We start from the raw sequence: 23,417 nt of genomic DNA, 5'->3' as shown, positions 1-23,417 counted from the left end.
GAAAGTATATGAATTTATTTGCATTCTGCAGAGGGAAATAAGTATTTGATCCCCCACCAACCAGTAAGAGATCTGGCCCCTACAGACCAGGTAGATGCTCCAAATCAACTCATTACCTGCATGACAGACAGCTGTCGGCAATGGTCACCTGTACGAAAGACACCTGTCCACAGACTCAGTGAATCAGTCAGACTCTAACCTCTACAAAATGGCCAAGAGCAAGGAGCTGTCTAAGGATGTCAGGGACAAGATCATACACCTGCACAAGGCTGGAATGGGCTACAAAACCATCAGTAAGACGCTGGGCGAGAAGGAGACAACTGTTGGTGCCATAGTAAGAAAATGGAAGAAGTACAAAATGACTGTCAATCGACAAAGATCTGGGGCTCCACGCAAAATCTCACCTCGTGGGGTATCCTTGATCATGAGGAAGGTTAGAAATCAGCCTACAACTACAAGGGGGGAACTTGTCAATGATCTCAAGGCAGCTGGGACCACTGTCACCACGAAAACCATTGGTAACACATTACGACATAACGGATTGCAATCCTGCAGTGCCCGCAAGGTCCCCCTGCTCCGGAAGGCACATGTGACGACCCGTCTGAAGTTTGCCAGTGAACACCTGGATGATGCCGAGAGTGATTGGGAGAAGGTGCTGTGGTCAGATGAGACAAAAATTGAGCTCTTTGGCATGAACTCAACTCGCCGTGTTTGGAGGAAGAGAAATGCTGCCTATGACCCAAAGAACACCGTCCCCACTGTCAAGCATGGAGGTGGAAATGTTATGTTTTGGGGGTGTTTCTCTGCTAAGGGCACAGGACTACTTCACCGCATCAATGGGAGAATGGATGGGGCCATGTACCGTACAATTCTGAGTGACAACCTCCTTCCCTCCGCCAGGGCCTTAAAAATGGGTCGTGGCTGGGTCTTCCAGCACGACAATGACCCAAAACATACAGCCAAGGCAACAAAGGAGTGGCTCAGGAAGAAGCACATTAGGGTCATGGAGTGGCCTAGCCAGTCATCAGACCTTAATCCCATTGAAAACTTATGGAGGGAGCTGAAGCTGCGAGTTGCCAAGCGACAGCCCAGAACTCTTAATGATTTAGAGATGATCTGCAAAGAGGAGTGGACCAAAATTCCTCCTGACATGTGTGCAAACCTCATCATCAACTACAGAAGACGTCTGACCGCTGTGCTTGCCAACAAGGGTTTTGCCACCAAGTATTAGGTCTTGTTTGCCAGAGGGATTAAATACTTATTTCCCTCTGCAGAATGCAAATAAATTCATATACTTTCCACAATGTGATTTTCCGGATTTAATTTGTGATGTGCTATCTCTCACTGTTACCAATAACCTACCCTTCAATTATGGGCTGCTCATGTCTTTGTCAGTGAGCAAACTTACAAAATCAGCAAGGGATCAAATACTTATTTCCACCACTGTATGTTACATGCACAACATAACTAGTTAATTGACACTAAATTGGCATTTAATTGTAGTTAAATACCAATAATTTGTATGTATTTATTTATTTGTTACATTTGTATCCTACATTTTCCCACCTATTTGTAGGCTCAATGTGGCTTACATAGTACCGGAGAGGTCTTTGCAGGCTCCAGTGTGAACAAATACAGGGTGATGTTGTGGTAAGATCAAGTTCATGTGGCACAGCCATATTAGGGAATCGGAGAACGGAAGAGTTGTGTTATGTCCATTACGAGCTTTAGTTTGGTTGTGTTGCAGAGATTAGGCATTTAAGTTGGATCGGTAGGGTATGCCTTTTTAAACAGGTTGTTTTTTAGTGATTTCCGGAAGTTTAGGTGGTCGTACATCGTTTTCAAGGAATTGATGTTAACAAGCATTAATTGGCACTAATTAGCATTTGCATGTGTAAGTACTTATGCCCCTGTAAAACTGAGTGCCTAACTTTTCTCACAAGCAACTACAAAGGGGGGGGGGGGTGGAGCTTTCATCTTCCCCTTTTTTTCACTTCTGATTCTTATAGGAACATACATGCATAAATTTATAACTGACTTAGGGGCCCTTTTACAAAGGCACGCTAAAAAATGGTCTGCGGTAGTGTAGACGCATGTTTTGGGCGAACGCAGAATCATTTTTCAGTGCACCTGTAAAAAGTGCCTGTTTTTAATTTTTGCCAAAAATGGATGTGCAGCAAAATGAAAATTGCCGCACGTCCATTTTGGGTCTGAGACCTTACTGTCAGCCATTGACCTAGTGGTAAGGTCTCGTGCGGTAATAGTCTACGCGCACAGAATGACGATTGGCGGGCCTAGTGGATTCATGACAAAAATAAAAGTACTGCAAGGGCCACGCGGTAGCTGGGTGATAACTCAAAATTGATGCGCGTTGGGCGCACATAGGCGCCTAAGCAGCTTAGTAAAATGGCCCATTAGAGCTGTGATAACTTTATGCAGTAGCTTTCTGGGAGGCAGTTTTATTAAGGCACATAGGTACTGCTATTAGAAAACAGGAGAAATGTAGGCAATGCTGTGCCTTTTCTGCCTAGAAATCCTTTCATAAAATCACCCTCATTACATAGATATATACAATACTTTAGTCTTTAAAATTATGGGGTCCAATATTCATTCAGCTGGTGGCAATCAGTGTTTTGCTGACCGCCACTGGCATTATCCTCGGAAATTCAATTCCGAGCCATGTCTGGGTTCTGGCTTTGAATTTCTGGGTTTAGAGAGCTGGCAAGGACATACCATTTAAGTGTGATATTTAGACTTAACCGGCCTCAGCAGATCACATAAAAATAGTACTGACTTTTATGCGGTCCTATTTATGCAGTTTCCATGGCCGGTTAAGTGCTGACTCTGCCCCTAGAACACGTTCAAAATGTCTGGTTTCATGTTGGGCACTAACCAGACAGTTTCAGCAGCGCTAACCAGTTAAGTGCCATTGAATATAACTGGTTAGCCCTGATTTAACCAGCCAGGAGCCGTTTCTGGCCAGTTAAATTGCTTTGAATATCATTCTGATGATGTCCAATTATGATTGTTCTCCGAGGACAAGCAGGCTGATATTCTCATGTGTGGGTGACGTTTTTAGCAAGAAATCGCAAAAGTCTCTTCTAGAGTGTTCCACTGCACAAGGTGCCCGTACTGCACATGCGCGAGCATGATTTACCACCCGTCGCGCGGTCACGCTCCTCAGTTCTTTCTTTTCCGCGTCTGAGGAGACACGGAGTTCTGTAATCAGTGCTTCGCATTCTCTAGGCCTCCGGAGTGGAAGTTCTTTTCTCTTCTCTACGAAGTTCGTTTTTCCTCTTTTCGAGGGTTCGTTTAAAAAAAAAACATTTAGTCCTTTATTTCTTAGTTTTTTTTCGTTTTCTAAGTTTCCTTTCTTTTTTCGTTGCGACTGTTCTTAGGTCGCTCAATCGGGTTTTTTTTCCCTTTTTTGTGTCTTTTTTCTGACACAATCGCGTCCTTTGATTTTGCGGAGGCGATTTTTCCCGTGATGTCATCAAAGACGCCCAGCGGCTTCAAGCCATGCGCCCGCTGCAACCAGACCATCTCTGGCACTGATCCGCACTCCTGGTGCCTTCAGTGCCTTGGGCCCGACCATCTTCAGGAAAGCTGTAAGTTGTGCCTAAAAATGAAAAAGCGCACTCAGCTTTCTAGAGAGGCCCTGAGAGAAAAACTTTTTGGGTCAGGTACCTCGGTGCCGGCGGCATCGACATTGGTACCGTCGACGTCGAGAGCAGCGTTGGCATCGGGAGAACGGGTACAGGCTGCCAAAAGACCAATGCACGCTGGGAGCAGTGATGCATCGAGTGGGTCTCCACCCGCCTTGGCACCTCCTGCTTTGGAGGCCCCCCGGGACCAACCTGTATCGGATCCAGCCCGAGGATGCATGTGGATTCCACGTCCTCCTCACCGGTACTGAGGAGCCTCAATGACGGGCATCGGGCGAAGGCCAAGAAGCACCATCATCGTTCTCCTTCTCGACACGGTACTGGGAGCTCCGGGTCGTCGAAGCATTCAGCACCCGAGAAGCGTCGACGTCGAGAGGATCGCTCTCCCTCTGTGATGGAGGTGTCAATGCGACGGTCGTCTACCAGCACGGTACCGGCTCCCCAACCCCTGCAGGTTCTGCCTCCACAGTCCACACCGGCACCGCAGCCTTCCTCGACAGCTTCTGTAGATGAGCGTATCAAGGCTATTTTTCCAGGTTTTATGGTAGCGGTGCTGCACCATTTGCATCCAGCACCGGAGGTACCGGTACCAACGGTGCCGGAGGTTTCAGCGGCACCTAGCCTTTTGCCGGTGGTGAGGTCTCCTTCACCGGTTCCGCTTGCAGTACCGGAGTCGGCTTCCTCCCGGGTCGACTCTCCGTTGTCATCGGTGCAGGAAGCTTCACCGGAGTCTCCTGAGGAGTCGACTTCTTGACACCGTCATCGAGGTCACCACACCTCCATGTTGAGACGGGCTCAGATCCGGGCTGCTCTTTCTGAGCTGTTAGCTCCATCCGATGATGGCTCATCTGATGAGGATGGCGGGCATGGAGTGTTCTCTGCCGAGGACTCTCTAGGTCTTCCATCTGATTCGACCCCCTCACCTCAAAGACAGCTCTCCCCTCCGGAGAGTTTGTCTTTTTCATCTTTTGTGCGGGAAATGTCTGAGGCCATTCCCTTCCATGTGGAGACTGTGGATGAGCCCAGGGCCAAGATGCTCGAGGTCCTGGATTATCCATCTCCACCTAAGTCTTCTACCACAGCTCCCTTTCATGATACACTCAGGGAAGTGCTGATGAGAAACTGGGAGAAGCCTCTTTCTTGCCCAACTATTCCCAAGAAGGATCCCAGTATTGGATCCACGGGGAACCTAGTTTCGTCCGGCCTCAGTTGCCTCATGATTCTGCGGTGGTGGATTCCGCTCTCAGAAGAGCTAATAGTTCTAGGAACTTTGCCTCGGCACCCCCGGGGCGAGAACATAGAACCTTAGATTCTTTGGGGAGGAAGGCGTATCAGGCTGGCATGCTCGCTTCCAAAATTCAGTCGTACCAGCTCTTCACGAGCATTCATTTGCAGAACTCAGTGCGGCAGCTTGAGAGCTTGATTGATGCACTCCCACCGGAGCAGGCCGAGCCTTTTCGCTAAGTGGTCAGGCAGCAGAAGGTGTGTCGCAAGTTCCTGTCCAGGGGCATTTACGATACATGCGATGTGACATCCAGATTTTCTGCTATGGGTATATTGATGCGCAGACTCTCATGGCTGCGTGCCTCTACCCTGGAGGAACGAACTCAGCAGAAAATTGCGGATATCCCTAGCCGGGGGGGATCATCTTTTCGGTGAGAAGGTCGAAAAGATTGATCATCTATATCAGCGTGATAACGCTATGGACTCTCTCTCTCCCGCCGGGCGCCTTCTGCATCCGCTTCCTCATCCAGGAAGTTTTTCAAAGGGAAGAGAAGTGTGCCTTATGCCTCTAGGGGCCGTAAGTACACTCCTACTTCTCGACAGCCGGTTCAGGCTCTGCCACAGCACGCTCATTCTCGTCAACAGCGTGCGCCCAAACAGGCCCCTGCAGCTCCCCAGCAAAAACCAGGGACGGGTTTTTGACTGGCTCCAGTTGAGCATAGCCATCATAAATGTGTCTGTGCCAGACGATCTGCCTGTCGGGGGGAGGTTAAAATGTTTTCACCAAAGGTGGCCTCTGATAACCTCTGACCGGTGGGTTCTTCAAATAGTCCGGTTAGGATACCCCCTAAATCTGGAAACCAAACCTCCAAATTGCCCACCGGGAGCTCAGTCCTTCAGCTCCCAACACAAGCAGGTACTTGCAGAGGAACTCTCCACCCTTCTCAGCGCCAATGTGGTCGAGCCCGTTCCACCAGGGCAAGAAGGACTGGGATTCTATTCCAGGTACTTCCTTGTGGAAAAGAAGACAGGGGGGATGTGTCCCATCCTAGACCTAAGGGGCCTGAACAAATATCTGGTTCGAGAAAAGTTCAGGATGCTTTCCCTGGGCACCCTTCTTCCCATGATTCAGGAAAACGATTGGCTATGCTCTCTGGACTTAAAGGATGCTTACAATCACATCTTGATACTTCCAGCTCACAGGAAGTATCTGCGGTTTCAGCTGGGAACGCAGCACTTTCAGTACTGTGTGCTGCCTTTTGGCTTGGCGTCTGCGCTCAGGATATTTACCAAGTGTCTGGCAGTTGTTGCAGCGTCGCTACGCAGACTGGGAGTGCATGTGTTCCCTTATCTGGACGATTGGCTGGTGAAGAGCACCTCCCAGGCAGGAGCGTTACAGTCCATGCAGATGACTATTCAAGTGCTAGAGCTACTAGGGTTTGTCATCAATTACCCAAAGTCCCATATCAACCCAGTTCAAAAATTGGAATTCATTGGGGCTCTGCTGTGCACAAAGACAGCTTGTGCCTATCTTCCCGAGCCAAGAGCGGACAACCTTCTGTCTCTAGTCTCCAAGGTTCAAGCGTCTCAGCAGATCAGAGCTCGGCAGATGTTGAGACTTCTGGGCCACATGGCTTCCACAGTTCATGTAACTCCCATGGCACGTCTTCACATGAGATTGTCTCAGTGGACCCTAGCTTCCCAGTGGTTTCAAGCTACAGGGAATCTAGAGGATGTGATCAAGCTGTCCATCGACTTTCGGAATTCACTTCAGTGGTGGACAATTCGATCCAATCTGGTTTTGGGGCGCCCATTTCAAATTCCTCAGCCACAAAAAGTGCTGATGATGGATGGGGAGTGCATGTAGATGGGCTTCATACTCAAGGAGCTTGGTCCCTTCAGGAAAAGCGTCTTCAGATCAACCTCCTGGAGTTGCAAGCGATCTGGAACGCTCTAAAGGCTTTCAGAGATCAGTTATCCAACCAAATTATTCTGATTCAAACAGACAATCAGGTTGCGATGTATTGCACAAACAAGCAAGGGGGCACCGGGTCTCGCCCTCTGTGTCAGTAAGCTGTGCAGATGTGGCTTTGGGCTCGCCAACACGGCATGTTTCTCCAAGCTGTTTATCTGGCCGACAGGTTGAGCAGGATAATGCAACCTCATGAGTGGTCACTGAGCATGGCTGTCGCCAGAAAGATCTTCCGAGTGTGGGGCACCCCCTCGGTGGATCTTCGCCACTCAATTGAATTACAAAGTCCCTCAGTTCTGTTCCAGACTACAGGCCCACGGCAGGCTAGCATTGGATGCCTTTCTCCTGCATTGGGGAACAGGCCTTCTATACGCGTATCTTCCCATACCTCTGGTGGGGAAGACTTTGCTGAAACTCAAGCAGGACCGCGGGACCATGATTCTGATTGCGCCTTTCTGGCCACGTCAGATCTGGTTCTCTCTTCTTCTGGAGTTGTCCTCCGAAGAACCGTGGAGATTGGAGTGTTTTCCAACCCTCATTACTCAGAACGAGGGGGGGCGCTTCTACATCCCAACCTCCAGTCTCTGGCTCTCACGGCCTGGATTTTGAGAGCTTAGAAATTGCCTCCTTGGGTCTCTCTGAGGGTGTCTCCCGAGTCTTGCTTGCTTCCAGGAAAGATTCCACAAAGAGGTGTTACTCTTTTAAATGGAAGAGGTTTGCCATCTGGTGTGACAGCAGGGCCCTAGATCCTTTTTCTTGTCCTACACAGACCTTGCTTGAATACCTTCTGCACTTATCAGAGTTTGGTCTTAAGACCAACTCAGTAAGGGTTCGCCTTAGTGCGATTAGTGCTTATCATCAACATGTAGAAGGTCAGCCAATCTCTGGACAGCCTTTAGTTGTTCGCTTCATGAGAGGTTTGCTTTTGTCAAAGCCCCCTGTCAAACCTCCTCCAGTGTCATGGGATCTCAATGTCGTTCTCACCCAGCTGATGAAACCCCCTTTCGAGCCACTGAATTCCTGCCATCTGAAGTATTTGACCTGGAAGGTCATTTTCTTGGTGGCTGTTACTTCAGCTCGTAAAGTCAGTGAGCTCCAGGTTCTGGTAGTTCATGCTCCTTATCTTAAATTTTATCATAACAGAGTAGTCCTCCGCACTCACCCTAAGTTCTTACCAAAGGTGATGTCAGAGTTTCATCTGAACCAGTCAATTGTCTTGCCAACATTTTTCCCCTTCCTCATACAAGTCCTGGCGAAAGCAAGCTGCACACTTTGGACTGCAAAAGAGCATTGGCCTTTTACGTGGAGCGGACAAGCCCCCACAGACAGTCCGCCCAGTTGTTTATTTCTTTTAATCCCAAAAAGAGGGGAGTTGCTGTCGGGAAATGCACCATATCTAATTGGCTAGCAGATTGCATTTCCTTCACTTATGCATTTCCTTCACTTATGCCCAAGCTGGGCCTTAGAGGGCCATGTCATGGCTCATAATGTTAGAGCCATGGCTGCAGTGGCTCATCTGAGGTCAGCCACTATTGAAGAGATCTGCAAGGCTGTGACATGGTCATCAGTCCACACATTCACATCTCACTACTGCCTTCAGCAGGACAGTCAACGCGACAGTCGGTTTGGGCAGTCGGTGCTGCAGAATCTGTTTGGGGTTTAGAATCCAACTCCAACCCTCCTAGGCCCATATTTATTCTGTTCCAGGCTGCACTCTCAGTTAGTTGTTTCTTATTTCAGGTCAATATTTGTTATGCCCTCGCCGTTGCAAGGTCCAATGTTTGTTGTTTTGAGTGAGCCTGGGGGCTAAGGATACCCCACACGTGAGAATATCAGCCTGCTTGTCCTCGGAGAAAGCGAAGTTTCTTACCTGAAGCAGGTGTTCTCCGAGGACAGCAGGCTGCATATTCTCACAATCCCTCCCTCCTCCCCTTTGGAGTTGCTTTCTTTTCATCTATTGGATTCAACTGAGGAGCGTGACCGCGCGACGGGCGGGAAATCATGCTTGCGCATGCGCAGTACGGGCGCCTCATGCGGTGGAATGCTTTAGAAGAGACTTTTGCGATTTTTTGCTAAAATCCTCCGGGGGCCGACGTGATGTCACCCACACGTGAGAATATCCAGCCTGCTGTCCTCGGAGAACACCTGCTTCAGGTAAGAAACTTCGCTTTTTCACTGAAACATTAGAGAGTTACTGATAATTGTTGAGAATAATTATCAACATCTCAGAAGGGGTCCTTCTATGGCCTGAAAGATGGGCAGAGAGGGAGGAGAAGCAAGTTTGAAGGTTCACCTAGGGCCAACGGTGTCCCTATCATTAGGCCACCTGAAGCGGGGGCCTCATGCAGCATGCTCCAGGAGTGGCACTCTCTCTTTCCCTCCTCAACCTTTTACCTTATTTTTTTTCTCCAAAAGGCGGCAGTGGCAGTAGTAGTGGCAGCGATTCCCACAGGCTGCCCTGCCACCGGCACCGGCCTCTTCTCCCATGGCGGCCCACCTCTTGACGTAACTTCCTGTTTCCTCAGAGGAGGGATGCAGTAGCAAAGAGGCCAGTGCCGTGGCACTGCAGCAGAGCAGCCTATGGAACTTGTGCTGCTACATTTTGGAAAAAAATAAGGGAAACGCAGGAAAGAAGGTTGAGGAGGGAAGCGGGGAGATGCTAGACCAGGCACAGGTGCTGGCAGGGGCAGCATCACATCCCTGCCTCAAGTGGCAGATTACCTTGGGCCATCCCTGCCTAGGGCACTTAACACTGATATTGTACACCACAAATAGATAACAGCACAAATATACAGCCATCACCAGGGGCTGGCAAAACCATTCAGTAACAAGATGGTTGCTTAGGTCAACCACTCCAGGAGGGCAGCAAAGAGTATCTGCAGCCAAAGCACAATGATATGCTTTGATAGCAACAACAATTCAAAGCACCAGCAGCACATAACTTTACCTGGAGGGAGGATGGAACTTTTTCAAATATGTCATTTACATGGATAAACAGACATTTGTCTGAATAAATGACTTTTGGAAATTGCCCTCACTGCAGATGATTTTATGACAATTTGAGCATATAGTTTTACACATGCAGATAGATGCTTATAAAATGAACATGATACATACCCACACATAGCAAAAGTCAATCTTTTTTTTTTTTTAAACTGGCTATTTGCTAGATGAGTTGGTCCATTCTGGAGGGGGGGAGGGGGAAGAACCCCGTCCAAGTGAAAAATGCACAAAATCAAGCCATTGGGATGTAGGAGGGGCCAGCATTCTTAGTAAACTGGCCACACAAACATCCCAGCAGAGCAGTGGGGCACCCTAGTGGACTTCAGATAAAAGCTCCCAAGTACACATTTCACCATGACCCCCTTATATTATATAGTGAGCCCTCCAAAACCCACCAAAAACCTACTATACCCAACTGTACACCTCTATAATAGCCCTTATAGATGCAGGTGTCACCTATATGTGGGAACAGTAGACCTTGGAGGGCTCACATTTTCCACCACAAGTGTAACAGTTAGAGTGAATTATTGGCATGGGTCCCCTTCTCCACAGTGCATTGCACCAACCACTAGGCTATGCCACGGGCTTGTTGCTCTAATAGGACTGGCTATAACATCTAAGGCTGTCATAGAGGCTGGTATATACTGTTTCATTGACATCTTTGGAGGGGGTCAGTGAACACTGAAAGAGTAAGGGGGGAAGAGTCATTCCTTCAGTGGTCATCTGGCCATTTAGGGCACTTTTTTGTGGCTTATTCATTCCAAGCACAGGTCTATCTCAAAACATTTTAGTTTTAGTCCTGGAGGTTTTTGTTTTGTCCATTATAGCTGAAAAACATCCAGGTCTTAGGAACACTCAAGTCAAACCCTTAACATACCCCCTTGAGATTTGGATGCATTGCAGGCAAACAGCATAGAAAAATGTCTGGAAAATGAGTTTTGAAAATACCAATTTGGACGTTTTTGCAAGAAAACATCCAGATGCTGTTTTATGCCACTTTTTAGACATTTTTCTCTTTCTAAAATGAGCCCCATAACTGCTAAAAAAAACCCCAGTACCTACTTTTATGTAGAATACATGTAGGTATTCTTGGAGGTGGAGAATGGTTGGAGAAAGAATGGGATTGGCACTTATATATGTACTTTACAAAGTAAAGGCACAAAGTTATGCCTGCCTCAGAACAAGTGTAATTTTATTCAACAAGCCTCAGAGAGACAATGCTATGAAGTGCAAATGCTGCCTTTTTACAATAAGTGCAACATATGCACCTATGCACCTTTACAGCTATGCGCCCTATCTCTTTGTGTGTGAGTGAAACAAACTATAACGGTTAAAGGCTAAAGACTAGAGTCTATAAATGGCGCATAAAAAATTAGCGCCAAAAAATAGCCTTAGTGGTATTCTATATACCATGCTTGCTTAGGCATCGTGAAAAAAAAGGCTTGCCACCCCAGTTTTACATGCAATCTGGGATTTCTCTTCACCTTCCCAGTTCAGTAGCTCTCTGACTTTCCCTCCTCTCCTTGAAAGTGTTCCTGCGGGCTGCTGGCAGCATAAAAAAGAAAGCAACCTATCTTCAACTGGCCTGGGAAGTGTTCCCTCTGCTTTGTCCCGCTTCATCTGATACAACTTCCTGTGTCTGTGCAGGTGGAACAAAGCAGAGGGAACATTAGTTGGAGGCAGGTTGCTCCAATGGGGGGGGGGGGGGGGGGGGGGAGATGTTGGACTTACAAGAGAGAGAGAGAGAGAGAGAGCCATGGGACAGGGGTCAGAGAAGGAGAGATGATGGCTTTGGGGTGGGATGCAGGAGAAAATGAAGAAGCTGTACACAGGGAGGGACAGGGACAAGAAGGGTGATACTGGACACAGAGGACGAATGGGAACACAGAGGGTGAACATGGGGAGGTAGACAGGGGCAGGGACACAAAATGGAGATGCTTTACAGAAAAGATAGGTACATAGTGGGAATGATGGTGGACACAGACAGAGAAAAAATGTCAACTGGACAGAAGACCCCGGAAAGAGCAGAAGGTGGTTGACACTTGGGGAGGGGGAGACAGATGGCACGGGGGAGGGGGGCAGAGCAGAAGATGGATGGCTCTTAGAGGGGGAAGAAGGAGAACAGAACTGAAGATGGAATTGGGGGGAATAGAACACAAGAGGGATCGGACTAGGGGGTGGGGGGGGGGGAGAGAAAATGAGTAAAAATGAGAAGGGGACAAGGTGGTGGGTGTGGGAGAGGGGAGAAGGGAAACCAAGCAGAAGATGAATGGGACTAGGGGTTAGAAAGGAGAGAAGGGGAACAGAAGAAAACAGAAAGGGACTAGGGGACGGTGGAAGAAGAAGGGAAACAGAGTGGCTTGATTGAGTGGGAAAGTGTTGGGGGGGCAGAGCTGGGAATAATGGATGAGAGAGATGGAGTGGGAATTTTGAGGGCATAGTAAGGACTTGGCAATTGGTAAATAAGAGTGAGGGTGGGTTGGTGGGTTGGGAGAATGAGTGAGGCTGAGAAATGAGGGGTAAGAGAAGGGGATGAAGTAGGGGAAAGATTGACACATGCTGTGAATGATCTGGAAGACTAGAAAGAGGATGGAGAGGCATTGAAAATGGATGGGGTACTGGAGAGGGATATGAGAGGAAGTGGGTGGGTCTCTGAAGGGGTTGAGTCAGGGTAAAATGGGGTTAAAAAGATGGTAAAAGAGAAGCAATAGGAGATGGGGTAGAGGGTAAGAGATAGAAGAATGGCCTGGAGGCGAAAGAAAGAAAGAAAGAAAGAAAGAAAGAAAGAAAGAAAGAAAGAAAGAAAGGAATGGGGCTGGGCATGGGGATGGAGAGATTAGAGGCAGTGGAGGGTAGGTGAGGAGATGAGAGGGTAAGTACAGAGCATGAAAATAGGGGAGTGGGGGAAAGATGGGGTAGGGTGATAGGAGACTGAGGAAGAATAGAGACAGAGGCAGGGGCAACAAGAATGAGGACGAGGAGATGGGGAAAAGCTGGCAGGTAGGTACGAGGTGAAAAGGAAACTGAGACTAGATAGAGGGTGAGAGAAAGGGAGAATGAGGGTAAAATCAAATGGACAGATAGAAACATAAAGGATAGAAAAGTGAAACCAAAACTAAAAAGAAAGATCAGCGACAAACCAATGTAAGAAGGAAAAGAAGAAGACAAGAGAGAGAAGAATTGGAAAGACAAACCTGGAAAAGAATTTAAGAGAAGACTGACAGAAAGAAAGTGGGAAAGAGACTGGGACCAGTCCAATTAGAAAAATAAAATGCCCAGACAACAAAGGTAGAAAAGAAAATAATACTTTTTGAGAATTGGGATGTGTTCGCTTTGGGACTTGTACATCTTTTCTATTTTTGTATTTTGCAGAGTACAGAAGAAATGCATTTTTCTTTCTCTTTTTTTTATTATTACACTGCTTATAGTAGGGGAGGGCCATAACCCAGTTGTTTTTTTTAAATTTCCACAATGAATATGCATGAGATCTATTTGCCTACAATGAAAGCAATACATGCAAATCAATATTGTGCATATTCATTGTGGAAATCTTGAAAACCCAACTGGGTTGTGTCCTTCGAGGTCTGTGGTTGCTCACCCCTAGTTTTGTCTGGCTTTATTTGGAGGTGGGGGGGGGGGGGTCTCCATTTCAGTTTTTGTCTGCCTGATTTTTGTGGGTTCCTTTGTCCATGTTCTCTATGTGTGATTGAGATGAAGTATTCTTTTAGTGCAGGAGTGGGTAACCTTAGAGATCCAGGGCCACAACCTAGTCGGGTTTTCAGGATTTCCCCATTTAAGCAAATAGATTTCATACATACAGTGGGGGAAATAAGTATTTGATCCCTTGCTGATTTTGTAAGTTTGCCCACTGACAAAGACATGAGCAGCCCATAATTGAAGGGTAGGTTATTGGTAACAGTGAGAGATAGCACATCACAAATTAAATCCGGAAAATCACATTATGGAAAGTATATGAATTTATTTGCATTCTGCAGAGGGAAATAAGTATTTGATCCCCCACCAACCAGTAAGAGATCTGGCCCCTACAGACCAGGTAGATGCTCCAAATCAACTCGTTACCTGCATGACAGACAGCTGTCGGCAATGGTCACCTGTATGAAAGACACCTGTCCACAGACTCAGTGAATCAGTCAGACTCTAACCTCTACAAAATGGCCAAGAGCAAGGAGCTGTCTAAGGATGTCAGGGACAAGATCATACACCTGCACAAGGCTGGAATGGGCTACAAAACCATCAGTAAGTCGCTGGGCGAGAAGGAGACAACTGTTGGTGCCATAGTAAGAAAATGGAAGAAGTACAAAATGACTGTCAATCGACAAAGATCTGGGGCTCCACGCAAAATCTCACCTCGTGGGGTATCCTTGATCATGAGGAAGGTTAGAAATCAGCCTACAACTACAAGGGGGGAACTTGTCAATGATCTCAAGGCAGCTGGGACCACTGTCACCACGAAAACCATTGGTAACACATTACGACATAACGGATTGCAATCCTGCAGTGCCCGCAAGGTCCCCCTGCTCCGGAAGGCACATGTGACGGCCCGTCTGAAGTTTGCCAGTGAACACCTGGATGATGCCGAGAGTGATTGGGAGAAGGTGCTGTGGTCAGATGAGACAAAAATTGAGCTCTTTGGCATGAACTCAACTCGCCGTGTTTGGAGGAAGAGAAATGCTGCCTATGACCCAAAGAACACCGTCCCCACTGTCAAGCATGGAGGTGGAAATGTTATGTTTTGGGGGTGTTTCTCTGCTAAGGGCACAGGACTACTTCACCGCATCAATGGGAGAATGGATGGGGCCATGTACCGTACAATTCTGAGTGACAACCTCCTTCCCTCCGCCAGGGCCTTAAAAATGGGTCGTGGCTGGGTCTTCCAGCACGACAATGACCCAAAACATACAGCCAAGGCAACAAAGGAGTGGCTCAGGAAGAAGCACATTAGGGTCATGGAGTGGCCTAGCCAGTCACCAGACCTTAATCCCATTGAAAACTTATGGAGGGAGCTGAAGCTGCGAGTTGCCAAGCGACAGCCCAGAACTCTTAATGATTTAGAGATGATCTGCAAAGAGGAGTGGACCAAAATTCCTCCTGACATGTGTGCAAACCTCATCATCAACTACAGAAGACGTCTGACCGCTGTGCTTGCCAACAAGGGTTTTGCCACCAAGTATTAGGTCTTGTTTGCCAGAGGGATCAAATACTTATTTCCCTCTGCAGAATGCAAATAAATTCATATACTTTCCACAATGTGATTTTCCGGATTTAATTTGTGATGTGCTATCTCTCACTGTTACCAATAACCTACCCTTCAATTATGGGCTGCTCATGTCTTTGTCAGTGGGCAAACTTACAAAATCAGCAAGGGATCAAATACTTATTTCCCCCACTGTATTTATTGGGAAAATCCTGAAAACTTGACTGGGTTGCCACCCTCGGACTGAGGTTGCCTACGTGAATATTGCCAGCACCCATATCTGTCAGCTCCCCCCTGACTTCACCTTTGGAATGCCTCTCTCTGGCCCACATTGTAAATGACCGGTTAATGCTGATACTTAGCAGCACTGCTCAGTAATTTAGGATTTAAGCAGTTGCTGCAGGTCTTCTCTCCAGATTACACAGTTCTTTCCAGGATAATTCAGCAGATGAGCTATCCTTAATCTGTGTGCTCAGTGATACAGGCACAGTTGGCCAGGGTGGAGGAAGAGGGGTGGGGGTGGTTCCCATGAGTAGCATCTGGACCAGTCAGACAGATATGCATGCTTACCCTTCCCAATAGCAGTTGAACTAGACAGGGCAGAGAGCAGCTCTAGCATGGTTGCATCAACAGGTACAGGTGGATTGTGCTCCACACCTGGGTGCTACTCCAGATATAGCTTTAGATCATGATGTGGTCAGTAATTATAAACCAATATCATCTTTGCCTTTTGTAACAAAAGTTATAGAAAATATTGTATATGATGATTTAATTCAGTTTTTAGAGAAATTTGGGGTCCTTTTACAAAGCCAAGCTGGAAAATGACTGGCGGTAGCATAGGCGCAGGTTTTGGGTGCACAACGATCCTTCTTTCAGCACGCTTGTGAAAAAGGCCTTTTTAAAATTTTTGCCAAAAATAGACGTAGGGCAAAATGAAAATTGCCGTGTGTCCATTTTGGGTCTGCGACCTTATCACTAGCCATTGACCTAGCGGTAAAGACTCATGCAGTAACCGGGTGGTAATAACCTATGTGTGCCAAATGCCACTTGGCACGTGTCCATTATGTGTGCCCAAAAATAAAAAATATTTTCCAGATGCGCATATTGAACGCACACCAAAAATGAAATTACTGCAAGAGCCACGTGGTAGTCAAGCAGTAACTCCATTTTGGCACACAGTGGGCACACGTAGATGCTTATGCTGCAGCTTAGTAAAAGGACCCCTTGATGTCTTAGATCCAGATCAGTTTGGTTTTAGAACACGTCATCATACAGGAACTTCGTTGTTCTCATTGTTTGATGTAATTTGCTCAGGATTTGATAAAGAAAAACGTTACCTGTTGATTACATTGGATGTATCAATAGTTTTTGATACAATAGACCACTGTATTTTATTGAATTGATTGAAATCAATTGGAATTGATGGCACTGTGTTGAGATGGTTTGCCTCATTCTTAGAAAAGTGACAATTTTTTGTTAATCAGGTGAATATAAGTCCAGTTATGTTAATATAAAATCAGGGGTTCCGCAAGGATCATGTTTGTCAGCGGTTTTATTTAATTTCATTTTGCGACCTTTATGTCAGTTTTTGAATTTATTTGAATATGCATTTTAGGATATATGCGGATAATATTACATTTTTGGTTCCCTTAGAAACTTCAGTGAATGCTACATTTGATAAACTGAGGTTGTAGTTGCAATCTATTCAGACTTGGATGAAGGCAAACTATCTTAAACTAAATGTGGCCAAAACATAGATACTTTTGTTAAAAAGCTTTGAGAGTAATGATGCACCCTCTGAATTTGTTATCAGCTCTACTATAATCAGCATTTTGAATAAGATTCAAAACCTAGGGGTGGTGACGGAATCTGCTTTAACCTTAAAATGACGTGCAAAAAGTGGTAAAAGAAGTCTTTAGGAAATTGTATATATTGAGAAGACTGAAAAATCTACTCAATTGTACTACTTTCAGAAAAGTAATTCAGTGTATCATTACATCGTGTTTTGACTACTGTAATTGACTGTTGTATGTTTAAAGAAGCGCTCCAAGATGGCGCCGTGAACGGTCGCAGTGACGGGAGCTCTGAACTGCCCTTCTGAACGGCCCATCGTCCCACCCGGAATCGCCCCACCTAAGGTCGCGAACCGAACTGCCCCGCTAACCGAACTACCTCCTCTTGACGGTCCTGATCCACAATCGACTTTTATTGCTGATACCGGAGTTCCACGTGGAGGCCCTTCCCCGCCGCCCTGCTGCCCTTCTGTTCACGAAACGAACTGCCCGCTTCCAATGAGGATTACCGAACGAGGTGGATTACCAAACAAACGATCGACGTCCGTGTTTTGTTTTGCTAGCTAGAACCGGAGATCTACGCTGAGACCCGCCCTGCCGCCCATCCAGGATCACACACTCTGTGCTGGGCTCACCGCTCGCGAGGAGGTGGAATATCTCCTCTGTCGGGCCTATATTCCACGAGAGTGACGACCGACATCCATTCACCACTCACGGGGAGGTGGAATACCTCCTCTGGAAGGAGCGGTGATTGAGACGCCATCGAAACGGTAAGCCACGTGGGAGGCCTGCCTGTTGCCCGTTGCCCCCTTCTGTGTCCTGAGAGTGATGACCGACATCCACTCACCACTCACGGGGAGGTGGAATACCTCCTCCGGAAGGAGCGGTGATTGAGACGCCATCGAAATGGTAAGCCACATGGGAGGCTTGCCTGTTGCCCCTTTCTGTGTCCTGAGAGGTGGAACACCTCCTCTAGAAGGAGCAGCGTTCCATACACCGATCGCACCGTGGCCCGCACGGAGTCTCCTCATCCGCGAACTGTTCCACTCACAGTCAAGGAGGTGGAATATCTCCTTCTTTATCGGAGGGAACACTGACTGAGACGTGCCTAGCACCACGGAATCTCCACTGACGAGTCCCCTGCAACCCGGTTTCCATCACACTGAGTTGAAACTGCCTGGAATTAACTCTTGCTGTTACCAGTCTCCCCTGCAACGTTTTGATCCCACTCTACCTGCTTATATTACTGCCGCCATTCCACCAAGGCTATAGCCTTTACTGCTACTCTGTAGCACTCTGGAAACTTACATTAGACTGTTTGATCTCCTTAATTCTATATGTTTCATTGACTCAAGTCGCTACCTAAAATCCTACTGCTCTGTATCATGCTGAAATTCTACCTAATTGCTGTTTTAAATTCTGCAATATTGTAGACTTTGAGGCTTAAGCTGCACCTCGCTGCAAATCCTCATTTATTTGCTTTATTAATTGCCGCTTTACAATCTGCAATATTGTTAGCATTTAGGCTTAGCTGCATCTCACTGTAATCTACTTTAATTGTTGATTGAACTGCTTTAATGCTAATGTTTAAATCCTCAAGTTGTTACCTTGACTGCTGATGCATACTGAAAACCTACTTTAACTGTTGACTGCATTCCTTTACTCTATCTTAACTGCTGATTGAATTCCTTTAAACACTATCACTCCCTATGCCTTAGCTGTTGCCTGCTGTCCCAGTCCTAGCCTTCCTGCCTTCCTCCTCTACTCCTATCACCTTAGCCACGTCACATCTACCCAGGGGTGTGCTGGTAAAGTTTTAACAACGAGCTCTCTCTCCGGGCATAGCCGGCCCTGAAATTCTTTTTTGGGGAGGGAATACATGCCTCTTTCTCCCCTCCCTTGTGCGGGCACGCTAGGCATACCTTTGATGAGCCCCACCAGCCAACAAATGGACTGCCACCGTTCTCTGCTGCTTGTTTCTGGCTCTGAGCAGCATGATGGAACCTTCTTGCGCTTGCATGAAAAGTCCCAGCCTGATGCTCAGAGTCAGAAACAAGGAGCAGGGGGCAGCAGCAGTCTATTTACTTGGCTGGTGGGGCCAGCATCACTGCCAGCAAAGTAAAAGAGAATTCAGGAGGGGGCCCAAGCCCACATTTTGGGAGTCAGTTGTTAAAGTAGCCATGGGGAGGCCTACTTTAACAACCGGCTCCCAAAATTCTTAAAAACTTAACAAACGGCTCTCGCGAGCCCGTGAGAGCCTGCTCCAGCACACCACTGCATCTACCCGCATCCACCTTAGCCCCTATATATGGCCCCTATACACATTCTCTTCATCACCCTGTCCCTTCATAACCTCTTCCCCCCTCCCCTTCCACTGTCTACCTCAGGAACTCATTGCCTACCCTTGTCCTCTCCCGTCCTGCTCATTACTCCCCTACCCAGTGGTGTGCTGGAGCCGGCTCGCACCGGCTCTGCAGAGCCGGTTGTTAATTCTTGACGAATTTTGCGAGCCGGTTGTTCAGCTGCCTGGCTCTGCAGCAGGGATGGGAGCAAAGTTTTTTTCCCCCCACAGCCGGGAGGCCTCCTCGTGCTGCATTGGGCTGGTTCCAGTATCCAGTGGCGTACCAAGGGCGGGACCGCCCCTGGGTGAAAACGCAACCCAATATGGGGGGGGGGGGGGTGTCCTTCTAACTTCGTCCGTGCTGCACCGGCGCACGTCTACCACCTCTACAGCTCACTTGTCTCCTCCCAGCGGTTCCTCTCTCTCTCCGCCTCTCCACAGTCTCCGAGTCGCGCCCATGATCCATCTGTCGACATCACGATGCCGCTCCCTCCCTCTGCAGCTCCTTTTGCTGTCTCTCCACCTCTCTGGTATTGAGTCCCACCCATGACTCACGTCACGACGTCTTCCTCCCCCTGCGGCACCCTATGCCTTCTTGATTGTAACGGATCCTGAGTCCTGCAGGTGTTTGGCGCCTTCTTCTGCTTCCTGCACTGCTAGTGCACTCCGTGTCCGTCTCCTCACACCCTGCCCTGCCGCTGCTGGACACCAGTCTGTGTCTGTCTATATCATCCTCCCTCCTCCTCGTCGGCAGAAGGATCTTGGAGACTGATCTTCATTCCAGCCAGGTAGGCCCCGCGGCGATCTAATATTTATTTAAATTGACTAAAAACATTTTTCATTGTATTTTCTGCTGCTGCTTGTGTTAGTTTGACACGAGCAGCAAGCTGCAGCTAGGGGGCCGGGGCCTGGGGGGGGGGGGGGTCATAAAATGTGAAAAGGAATGGATTATTCTGTTTTGAACATGTTTCAGGGGGAAGTGGTTTTATTAGTCAAAATAAATATTTTGTTTCATGCAGATTTCTTTTGTTTACACATAAATGGCCTATATTGTTATAGGAAATGATGTTTAAGAATAGAGGGGATCGCTCAGAGCATGTGGTCGCAACATGTGCTGTATTTATATTTTGATTCTATTCTGTTTTATTATTCCCCAATTACCTATAAGGTAAGGAAAAGGGGAAGTAAATACACTAAATTTGAATTAATTACATTAACCTGCACTGTACGTTTTGGAACATGTGCTCAAAGCATGGCACTAAGTTTAAAAAAGCGACCATGTGCTATCAGTGTAACTTTAAAAGGTAACATGTGCTTAGAGCATTTGGAGCTTGCACATGTGAGAACATTTGCTTTTCCTAATATAAAGGCCAGATAGTTAACTTTAAAAGAAAATGTTTATTTCTAGTACAGTCAAGGTAATAAGTTTACAATAGAGAGGCAGCTTTAGAGAGGATCTTTTACCAATGGAAGTGTGCTACAAAATAACAGGTTTGATTGTAAATTAAGCTGGATAACTCACATTGATGGAGGCTGCTATGGAGTGATGCAGGAATCCTTGCTGGAACAGGAAGTTTCTTTGTAGATTTGCTGTCTGATGAGCTTGAAGCAGTTTCTTTTAGGTGGATGTGATGTCCAGCTTGAGAAGTCAGGATTCCAGGAGATTCTAGCTTGCTTTTAGATTTAATCACTTCAAGGCAGCAGCGACTAGGACAGGAGCATGAGCATCAGGAACAGCCAGGAACAGGAAGAACTAACTTTCTAAAGAAAGAGCCCCTGCTTTTAAAGTGTCTGAACTGGGCATTTATCATCAGGTGGTTACCCTTGGTCCAATTAGAAAGCTCCTGTGTAGCTGAATTCTGGGCATCTGGCTTTGAGATGGAGCATGGCAACAGGTCACATGCTCAATGACATCACAAGGCTTCCTGCCTGGACATCTGCTAGTCCATTGTCTGAGAGTGATTGAGCTTAGATGGGCTTAGTCTTTGTCTGAAAATAGGTGGAGGTGTAGTCTTTTGTTACTGCAGTCTCTGAGATACCTGTCTTTTGAAAGGAACATCTGCTGGTCCATTGTCTGAGGGTGATTGAGCTTCTTTTGTCTGATAGATGGGCTTCTGAGTCTGAGTAATAAGTGGAGTTTCACTGTCTTTTGTTGCTGTAGCCTCTGTGATTGATTCTTTGAATAGGTGTTGATGGGCTTAGGTAACCACCCAGCTAGTAGTTTTCCAGAGGAGAGGGGGGAAGTAAAGTCTTTGCAGCTGTATATTTTATATGATTTGGATCTGATCCAGCAAAACCAATAACTCTGAGAATTAAACTTATATCATGCTACAATATAAGCCCCTAATGCAGCCCATATTGGTTTTCTTATATTTTGTTCTTGTGATAACTTATCATATATACCCAACTGAGCATTTAAAAGTTTGTCTGTTAATGATACCATATGTTCAGAAATCCATAGCCACTTAGTACAGGTAGGCTATGCCTGGAGTGAGAGCCAGTTATTAAAACTTTTACCAGCTAACTCTCTCCCTGGGAATAGCCAGCTCTGCAATTTGGATGGGGGGATGCAGAGGTGGACGGGGGGGGGGGGGGGGGGGGGGGGGGCGCAGAGGTGGACCAGGGAGAGAGCCTGTTGTTAAAAATTTACCAGCACACCACTGCCCCTACCCTACCTCCCCCCACCCCCACCACCTCCCCAGTTCTCCTGCCCCCCTCGTCATTCCTAGCTCTCAACCTTCAACACTTCCTCCCCACCATTAACCCATCCCCATTCCTCCTTAACACATCCCGTCTTCATCATCTTCGTCGACCCTCCTCCCCCACCCTCCTCCGCACTCTCTTACTCCTTCTCCTTCTTTCCGCAGGTGACATCAATCCCAATCCAGGTCCCCCCACCTTTCCTCTCCATATCCACGTAACCGATCCCAGAATGCCTCCAATCTCATCTCTATTCACCTTCTCCCCCCGCTTCCCTCCCCTTCTCGTGTGCCCTATGGAATGCCCACTCAGTATGCAACAAACTCTCCTTCACCCACGATTTGTTCATCTCCCGTTCCCTTCAACTGCTCGCTTTAACTGAAACTTGGATAACCCCTAACGACACTGCCTCAATCGCAGCCCTATGCCATGGAGGATATCTTTTCTCCCACACTCCCCGCCCAGATGCACGCGGTGGAGGCGTTGGGTTTCTTCTCTCACCCTCTTGTAGTTTCCAACCCCTCCCCCTGCCACAGTCTCACTGCTTCTCATCCTTCAAAACTCATGCCATCCGGCTATTCTACCCGACACCACTCAGAGTTGCAGTCATCTACCGCCCCCCTGATAAGCCCCTCTCTTCCTTCCTTACTGACTTTGACGCTTGGCTCACCGTCTTTCTTGATCCCTCATCTCCATCCCTCATTCTTGGTGATTTTAATATTCATGTTGACGACCCATCCAACTCCTACGCTTCTAAATTCCTCACTCTGACATCCTTCTTTAACCTCCGACTATGCTCTATCACCCCTACTCACCGTAATGGCCATTGTCTCGACCTCGTTCTCTTCTCTTCCTGCTCACCTTCCAGTTTCTGCCCCTCAGTCCTTCCTATCTCAGATCATCACCTAATCACCCTCACACTTCATCACCCTCCCCCTCAACCTCGCCCAACTATAGCCACTGCCTTCAGGAATCTCCAGGCCGTCGACCCCCCTACCCTATCCTCTCACATCTCCAATCTCTTCCCTTCCATCTCGTCTTCCGAATCTGTCGACACGGCTGTCTCTGCCTACAATGAAATTCTCTCCACTGCTCTGGATACCCTAGCACCATCTGTCTCTCGACCCACTAAGCGCATTAATCCTTAGCCCTGGTTAACCCCTTGCATCCGTTACCTTCGCTCCTGCACCCGATCTGCTGAACGACTCTGGAGGAAATCTCGCACCCTGTCAGACTTCACCCATTACAAATTCATGCTATCCTCCTTCCAGTCCTCCCTATTCCTTGCCAAACAGGAATATTATTCTCAATTAACTAATTCTCTTGGCTCCAAGGCGTTGGGTTTCTTCTCTCACCCTCTTGTAGTTTCCAACCCCTCCCCCTGCCACAGTCTCACTGCTTCTCATCCTTCAAAACTCATGCCATCCGGCTATTCTACCCGACACCACTCAGAGTTGCAGTCATCTACCGCCCCCCTGATAAGCCCCTCTCTTCCTTCCTTACT

The 23,417-nt window shown here is 47.4% G+C and overlaps 1 protein-coding gene across 5 annotated transcripts in view; it reads left to right on the top strand.

Annotated features, from left to right (window-relative positions):
• Positions 1-23,417, top strand: part of LOC115476680 (sialoadhesin-like) — a 171,961-nt gene that overhangs the window by 2,257 nt on the left and 146,287 nt on the right. The gene's annotated exons all lie outside the window — the stretch shown is intronic.

The sequence above is a fragment of the Microcaecilia unicolor genome, chromosome 8 (genome assembly GCF_901765095.1).
Source record: "Microcaecilia unicolor chromosome 8, aMicUni1.1, whole genome shotgun sequence".
NCBI classification, from domain to species: domain Eukaryota; kingdom Metazoa; phylum Chordata; class Amphibia; order Gymnophiona; family Siphonopidae; genus Microcaecilia; species Microcaecilia unicolor.
The sequence above is the reverse complement of the archived record's forward strand: the minus strand, read 5'-3'. Positions and strand labels throughout refer to the sequence as shown.